This window comes from Pithys albifrons, chromosome 7, assembly GCF_047495875.1.
Source record: "Pithys albifrons albifrons isolate INPA30051 chromosome 7, PitAlb_v1, whole genome shotgun sequence".
In the NCBI taxonomy this organism is placed as follows: domain Eukaryota; kingdom Metazoa; phylum Chordata; class Aves; order Passeriformes; family Thamnophilidae; genus Pithys; species Pithys albifrons.
In genome coordinates this window covers 44,003,900-44,012,592 of record NC_092464.1, presented here as the reverse complement: position 1 = coordinate 44,012,592, position 8,693 = coordinate 44,003,900, and the positions used below count along the sequence as shown (strand labels likewise).

General features: G+C 44.9%; 1 protein-coding gene across 1 annotated transcript in view; it reads left to right on the top strand.

Annotated features, from left to right (window-relative positions):
• Positions 1–5,365: 5,365 nt before the first annotated feature.
• The window catches only part of CPNE4 (copine 4), a 215,669-nt gene continuing 212,341 nt past the window's right edge, over positions 5,366–8,693 (top strand). Inside the window, exon 1 of the mRNA XM_071561211.1 lies at positions 5,366–5,486. The gene's annotated coding sequence lies outside the window, so the exon portion shown is untranslated. The remainder of the gene's footprint in view (positions 5,487–8,693) is intronic.

Below are 8,693 nucleotides of genomic sequence, written 5' to 3'. Positions count from 1 at the left end.
GGCCAGTGAAAGACCATATTGGTTGCCTGTACTGGGCTTAGAGATCCATATAGGGGTAAATGGAGTGAAAATAGTGATACTGTAGTAGCAGAGAGGAATAATCTCTCCTAACTACTTGTCTGGTGACATGAAGACTCATGAAAAATGGGGAATGTGGCACTATGGGACTTGCAGTAAGGCAAGTCCTTAACATTGTGAAATATATATCTGTGATATATACTGTATATATATCATATATACAGTAGCTGTAGCTGAGAGTGTCTTGAATACAGCGCTTATAGAGAAACTGCAGGTCTCCCGTAACAGAATCTTTTGTTTTAGGTTACACTAAGTCTGAACATGGCCACAAGTTCTGCAAACTGTGCCAGGTGTGTGTTTGCCTGCTTACCCTGATCCCTGCTGAGCTAGATGGTTCTTCAAAAACTAAGTGATGCCTTCAGGCCAGAACCACGCAGACAGGTACTCTGATCAGTAGAACTGAAGGTCTAAACAGCACAGGTGGAACCACAATTGCCATAAGCTCCACAATGCAGTCCACTGACAGTTGCGTGGCATTGCTACAACATGGGAGAGGCTCTCTTGCATCACTGGTGGCCACTGTCATGGTAACCACAAGAAATCTCCTGTGACTTTTGGGGGGAGGATGAGAGAGGATTCAGTTTTCCTCTGTTAAGTTTTGGGCAGTGACAAATATTTTTATTCAGAGGTAGGATTATTTTTACAGTCTTCTCTGTTGATTGTCTTGATATTACTAAGCAGGGCTGGCTTTGTGAGGTTGCACGACAGAGTTGCATATGCTGGTGTAGGGCAACACTACCACCCGTGGCAAAATGGCATGCTGGGCAGGCAAAGGTGAGGTGATTCTGTGTGCCTTGGAATCTTCAACCCTTATCACTTTCTTTGATTATCTTCCCTTTGAAATAATTTTCTTCAAGAAAGGAATGGTTTAGAGAAACAAGGATATCTTTGTCTTTTCCCCATTCTTTCACTTGGTGTAAATTCCCAGAGTTGTTAGATAGCTCAGGAGATGGCACTGAAGATAACACGATCTTACTAAGTCAGTGGCAACAATTTCTGCATCAGCTATTGCTTATGATTGTCTTGCTTGGGATAAGTCTTGTCCCATGGAAGATGCTGGCCACTAGTTGGGCTCCTCACAGGCATGCCATGGCATGAGTGACTGTGAATCAGCAGTGGCAGCCGGCTAGAGATTGTATCACTTCGCTTTCTTTTGCTAGAAAGCACAGTGTCTGCCTTCAGGCTAACATGTCCCTTCTCTTGTCGCAGTACTCAATACCACATCCTGCTGTCAGCAGTGGTGTCAGCTTTATGGCTATTTGGTACCACAAAGCTGTGCTAAGGGACCCCAGAGTGATTAAGGATTGGAGCTGAGAGTTGAAGGGTTCAGATGTGCCACACATCACAAGACTGCCTCATTGATTGCTAAAAGCATTGGAATCCAGTCATAGCTGTAGACACAGTAGGTTTTTTTAATTTTGTGTCTCTGGTTTTCTTTAATATATAATTCCTGTGTCATTCTCATTTTCTCTAATATGTCTAGTAGCTTTGAGTCCTCTAAAAGCAACGATGTGCTGGCAGAGGCTCTTGGGAACTGTTGGTTAAAATTCTGCTGCCAACATGATGAGAGTTTTAGGATAATTTCCTGGACTGGGAGATCAGCTCATCTCTGAATATGATCAGCATTGCCAATGTGTATCTATTGTGCCTATCTCTGACACACGTAAGGACCACATACAAAACTAAGAATAGCATCACTGCTGACAGGAAAAAAACAGTCTCTGTGCCACCTACTCATGATGACTATTGTACACACAGATTCATAACTCTAAATCTCAGGAGAACAAATCTTGCTTTTTTTGGATAATAACTTTGTTAAGAATAAATTCACAGAAGGAAGTGGAAAACTGGAATTAATACTGCATCAGCATACATCAGAGATTAGTTTTAGGGCAGTATATGTGATTTCTTTTCCTGGGAACACCCTGAAAGAACCCGGTTTTTCAGAAGGCAGATGATTGAAGCTCAGCTTTCTTTTATATACCTAAGCTTTAAAACAAAAAGGTCCCACTTCACTAGTTACTGTAGAGCTCAAGTATTTGGTCCCCAATGCAATCCAGGCCTTTTGCAAGCAACAATGTCAATGAAGTTCCTAAGCAAAATCCAGTACAAGTCTGGTAGAAAAGTCAGATGTAATTCTCAGGTGAGCAGATCAATGCTCGCAAGGGCAGCAAACACCAACTTATACAATATAAATGGTTTTTAAAGAAAAGGAAGGGAAAAAAAGAAAAAAACCCCAACATTTTTCCTGATGTGTTTTTGAAGGTCATGCTTTCCTCCATTTACAGCTGCTGGTCGTTGCTGAGCATAAGTTGACTAAGCTTTATTGTGGTTATGGTTTCAGGCAATGCAATTTAGTCATATGGGCAACTGAACAGTACAAGGCATGATCAAATTCTGAAAAAGCATTCTAAAATGAGCACAAGATACTCTGCAGGTAAGGCATTCATTTGCTTGGTAGTTATACCCATATAACTTTAGACATTAGAACTTGAATAGCACTTGAATGTTTTCAAAGTGCACATTGGCTTGGGACTGTGCACTAACTTGTCTCAGCGTGATAAGGTCTTTCCTGACCTATATGGGCACCAAAACCCAGCATGGCATTTGTAACACAATAGTTTAAAACCACAGAAAAACCCTGCCCTGGTTACAAGTGGGAGGACACCTTAAATCTGTAACCTGTGATATACTGGCTCATACTCAAACTTGGTTAACACACAAGTTAACTCTTACTGCTTTAAACCATTCGTTTAATTTAAAGATCTGCTGGTTTATGTGAGCTGCTTAGCAGCCCTCTCACTGTCACGAGACTGGCTGTTGGCAAGCAGCAGTATCACCCTTTTCCTCTCTTTCCTAGGCACGCCTTGGTCCACTGAAGAGGTTCTGATGCCACCCGCAGGAGGACGCAGGTACTTAGAGCAACTCTCTGCCCTATTAAGGGTGCTTTAGCAATACTAGCAGGTAATATTAGAAAGCAGAGGAACATCAAGACATGTAGCTGTGTGGGCACATAACTACAGGGTGAAATTCAAGGCCCTTATTGGATCCGTGCTCCGAATGACAAGTATTATTTAAGTGCTGGAGAGTAAGATAGTGAACAGAAAGCTCACACTTCATGTTCATCCGGACTCAGCTAAACACAGATGGAGGTTAGATCTACTCCTTCTCACAGTCCTCTACTGTAGGTTATCCTCGTGGGAAGCTCCAGCCTACAGCTAGACCACAAATACGTTTTGTGGAAGTCTTGCCAAAGCCACAGATGCATGAGGTCTCCCTTATTCCTGCAGGGCATTCTGTGTTTCTTGCTGTTTTCTAGAGATCTGAACTAAACATCCAGCATCCTGGTGTGCAAGAGGCTGCATCCTGCTAGCAGGAAGCAGCTCCAGTGTGCTGTCACAGCTCCCAGCCATGACACAGCATGCAGAGTCTAGGAGTCAAGCAGCCTTGCCTGGCACAGCCTGACTTTGTATTAATGCACAGATTTTCCCTGGAGGCTTCACCCATGCATTTCTGTGCAATATGGCTCTGCTGTTATTAAGCTAAAAGACTTGTGAGACCCGAGTAAAACTAAGGGAAATCTTGGCTTCCTGGAGAACTTCATTAGTTTTGTGGTTATGCTATTATGTGCTGGGTGCATAAGGAAAAAAAATCATGCAGCTTTACAAAAATAGTAACAGAGAAGAGGTAAGCAGAAAAGACAAGGGAAATCATACTGTTTATTATATTTAAGGAGTTTTGTGTAATTCTCACTGTACTATAAAAGCAATTTAAGTTTATTTCTGTGAATGCATAAATAGAATGACTAATCTTTGATTTTGATGCTGTGAACAAATTACTGATCAGCAGGACTTTTTGCATAACATGCTCCGTAAAACTCTGAGTTTTGTTGCATTTTATCAGCAACATGAAAAAAAGTCAGGTTTACAGTGTATGATTCTAACATTTGCAGCAGTATCATGTTGGAGACACTAATTAGAGAATCACAGGGTTCTGACAGAAGAATTCAGCTACACCTCAAGAGGTGGCTCTTATAATTTTTAACTTTTAAATCTTGTGATGAGTGTTCCTGGTTTGGGCTCGCAAATGTGTTTGCCAGCCTGTTCTCTGTTTGACACGTCACAGTGCTCAGGAGCAGTAGTCCAGGATTTGCCAGCTTGAAAAACACCTGGCATGAAATTCAGAGCATAAGACTGACTTGTTTTTCTGTTGTGCCCCTTCCCTTTGCCGAAAAATTGGCATCACTGGAGATATCCTCTTTTCAAAATGTTTTGTGTTTATATCTTTATGCCCATTTATGGGATGATGGGGTGAAACTGCAGCATCTATATCTCAGTGGATATGCTCCAGGAGCTCAATCGTTGTCCAGACCTCAGAGAGGTCTATGAATTTTTATCTTCATCAGATTCTTATGAAGTAGAGAAAGGAAATTAGATTATACAGATGGGGAACAATGGCACAAAGATGCTGTACTCCACAAATATTTGGGCACTTGTTTAACTGACAAGTGTAAATCCAATTCCCTGCGTAATCTGAGGATTTCTGGGAAGCCAGCCAGACTTTTCAGGAGAACGCACTTCAGCATTGCCACAGTTGCTTGGTAAATCAAGAACTGAGTGACTGCCATCGGTGGGCAAAGTCAAACAGTGAATCCTGATATCCCAAGTCCTTGTGCTGTGTTTTAACTGTAAGAACTCTCTTTTCGCTTAGTTGGGGCCATCCTATCCCTTCTCCCTGTTAGGACATCTAGCGAGGCACTGCAGAGTCAGCGAGCACCCCGATGGCAGGAGGAGCAGTGGCCCCTCAGCAACCACACAAGCCTGTTTCACTCTCTCAGGCTGGCATTACTGCCTCCCCGGCTTGTGGGCACTGATAGACTTGCACTTCTGCCAGCATGTGGGTGTTACAGCCCGAATTTAACTCAGTGCTTAACTTGAACCAGACGGGCCACTAGAAATACTGTTTGGACTTAGTTAACTTTATACTGGTGGTCCCTCAGCAGCGCAAGCAAACCGCCTCTGCTCCCCAGGCGTGCTGGAAGGACACCACAGAAGGGATCGGCGCTCCGAGCTGGGAGTGCAGGGCAGGGATGCGCACAGGAGACCGGAGCATCCCCGGCGCCCGCCCCGGTCCCCGCCGCCCCCCGCAGGGGGCGCTGCCGCGGGCTCTGCTGTTCCTGCACGGCCGGGGCCGGGGCGGCTCTGAGTGGGGGCAGCGCCCGGCGCGTCCCGCCCTCCCGCCTCCTCCCTCCGTCCCCTCCCCTCGGCGGCGCCGGTGGAGCCGCCGGGCTCCCTCGCTCTTCTTCACATGGAGCTCGCCCTGCCGGCGGGACAGCGCTCCTGTTCTCCCGCCGACCGCTGAGAGGGACCCGGCACGGACGAACTGGGCTCGCCGCCCTGAGTGGGCAGGTAGGGGCGGGCGGCGGCGGCAGGACGGGCGTGTCGGGCTGTGCCACTCCGGCCGGCGGTGCCGGGCTGTGCCGCGCCGGGCTGTGCCACTTCGGGCTGTGCCGATCGAGCCGGCGGTGCCGGACTGTGCTACTCGGGGCTGTGCCGTGCCGAGCTGTGCCGCCCCGGCCGGCGGTGCCGGGCGCGGAGCGGAGCGGGGCGCACGTGGAGCAGGACCCTCACATCTCGCCCTCCTCCCTGTCTCCCTTGACGGCCTCGCTCCGCCAGGGTCTTCCCGCTTGGTTTTGTTGTGTTCGCGGGACCCCCGCTGGTCACTTGCGGACGCATCGCGGGTGGGTTCTCTTCGCGGCTGGGTTCTCTTCGCGGCTGCCGCGGGGAGCGGCGCAACTTCAGGGAGGGACTTAGGCGGGGACGCTGGTCTTCCCCGTTCGCCTAAAGGGGATGGAGTTTAATGAAAGCCGTGGATCTTCCCCTGCCCGTTCCATCTTTTAGCTGTCAGAAGAACAAGTCCGTTATTTGTGGAATTATTTTTGTCAGTTTAGGTGTTATTTCTTTTTTTCTTGTACAGTACTAAATACAGAGTGCTGATGAGATTATTTTCAGTGGTTGGTAGGTAAAACACAGGACGAATTCTTTATGCCGCTAAAGTGAGCGTTATGGGTTTGACGAGTTCATATAATCTGATGTTCTCATAGCTCAAAATAAACCTTTTCATTAAAAAAGAGAAAACCGGATTCAGTTCTCGCAGCTTTTGATTGATGAGAGCTCCCTCGTGGAAACCAGCGGGGAGTTTTGCCTGATTAAGAGCTGCAAAATTGTCCTGAGGTTTGTTACACAACTGGCTGTAGTTGTGCAGTACGGGCTTAGTTAGGTAACTTTGCAGCTGGGTCTTGTTTTCACTGGTCCAGCTGAAGTACTTTCAAGTCAAATTAGCTTCAGTGCTCCGCTTTAAGCCGTCTCTACTCGACGTGTCCTACGGAGCAGGAGGACTCTTACTTGCCTTAAAGAAGAGTAAACTCGTTGGTTGAACAGAGAAGCAGGTGACACTCACTGCAGATAGAGATTGTAATTTAGAAATGCTCCATGTATTTTCTGATAGAGCCAGGTTAACTGCTTTCATCCCGAATGTGTTTTATTTTGCTTGTGTTGCAGTTAAGCCTCAGGAGCTCTAGTCAAGAACAGGGACTGTAATAGAAGGTGTACAGGCATGCATTTAATCATAGTCTTTCCATCAAAGAGCGTGCTTTCTGCCATGATTATGCAGAAATGTTACAGAAAACACAGCATTGCTCCCAGAAAAGCTTGGAGGTTGCAGTCTCCTCACATGTGAGCTGACTATTCCGTTACTGCTGTTCTGATTTTTTTTCTGTGGTGCTAGAATACCTGACTGCAAGCAGTTTATGGAATCCAGTCAGTTGTTTGTGGAACTTTTCTTATTGCTGCAATTGCAAGAGTTTCTGTCAAATTGTTTGTGTTTTTTAAAGCAAAATAAAATGGAAACTTTCTTGCACTTTAAGTAGCAGCAGCATAGGACCAGACTTGGTGAGGGAGGAACAAACAAAACTCAATGCTTTTCTTTGTGCTGTAACTACTTTCAGATATGAAAAACTTTTGGGGTGACATTTCACAAGTTTGTTCTCCGTTCCTTGAAACTTCAGGTGGCAAAAGTCTGATCAGTCTAGCTATTCAAATGAGAAAAAGGCATTGTAGTGAGGTCTGGGGAGTTCAAATGCACGTTACTGGAAAGCTTAAAATGATCCTTAGTGGGGCAGGAACTCGGGCATATGCTGAACAGTCTTTCTGAGCTAGGATGATAGGAAACACATTGTGTCACTAAAGTTAAAAGTATTCAAGAAAGCTGTTAATAACATTCAAAAGGAGATTGTTAATATACATGTGAAGAGCATTATCAGTTTATGTAGCTCAGTATTCAACATGTAGCTGAGCTATCCTGCTTACTGTCCATCTCCTAATCTTTGAGGAGGAGAGATTTTTCTAAAGTATGTTGCTTAAATCTACCCCAGTTTGAAACATTAAAGTAAGGTGAGTTGTGGTAAGTAATTCTTCTCAAGAAATTGGACATTTGTACCTTGGGCAGAAAAACTACATTCTTAGCAGTGTGACAAAGTGTGGAGCTCTCCACAGGCAGGGGAGCTAATGGAATGCACATGGTGGTATTGCACGTTTGGTGCTGGTTTGTAGGAGACATTTCTGTGGCAGCTGTCACTCATATATCACAATCGCTGATTTGTCTTTGTGAGTTGGGTTAGGAAAGCACCATGGATGTGGACAGACCAAGTGTCTTATTGAGTTCCTCAGGAAGTTTGAAAGACCAAGACGTTGAAGCCTGACAGAAAAAGGTCTAGACTGACAATCTGACCTGGATTGTCTGCCTTGTTTGCTATAGATTGTTTGAATTATGCTATAAAATATGGCTGTTTCTACATACTGCATTCAATGGTAGGCTGACAACATTCAAAGTTTAAAATGTCTTTTTCTATTATATGCCTTTCTAGTCTTTGCATGCATGTGGTGTTTGGTAGGGACTGGCATTTTATTATGCTGTCATAGCTTTTCCTAGGTTTATTATGTAATGTTTTAAAATCATCTAGTAGACTCCATGTGAAAACAACACTGTTAATGGATTGCTAGAGTGGTGGAATTTGAATGCAAGATAGCCAGTGGTCAGCATTATGGTTCCCGATGCAACCATTAGTCAGCAACACTTCACATAAATGGCCAATCTAAAATCTAATGCCATCCGCTGTATCTCATTGGAAGGGTGACTTTAAGCAAGCGGGAAGTTCTAACTTGAGGATGAAGAATTCATGCCTACAAAGAGCTGTGCTGAGGTTGCTGTGAAAATGGTGGGCTTGGGGCTTAAGCATTTGTAACTCAAAGTTTAAGCTCATTTTTGCTTTTTAAAACCACAATGTGCAACTTCAAAGAGCAGCTAAATGTTTTTAGGTTTTTTGCAAGATGCCTGACAGCAAAACCTGCAGTAAAGCACGCTGCTCTGAGGAGTTGCTTTTGTCTGCCCTTGGAACTGAAGCATTCTTTGTCTACGCAGTTGCATGTGCCACTGATGCGAGTTTTGTTAGAGAGAGGGGTTTATTCAGTGTAAATTCAGTTTTGAGTTGATGAAGACCTTCATGTCTCCCATTAGTCAGGCATTTGTAGTTTGTGTCTTTAGGATAACCAAGTTCT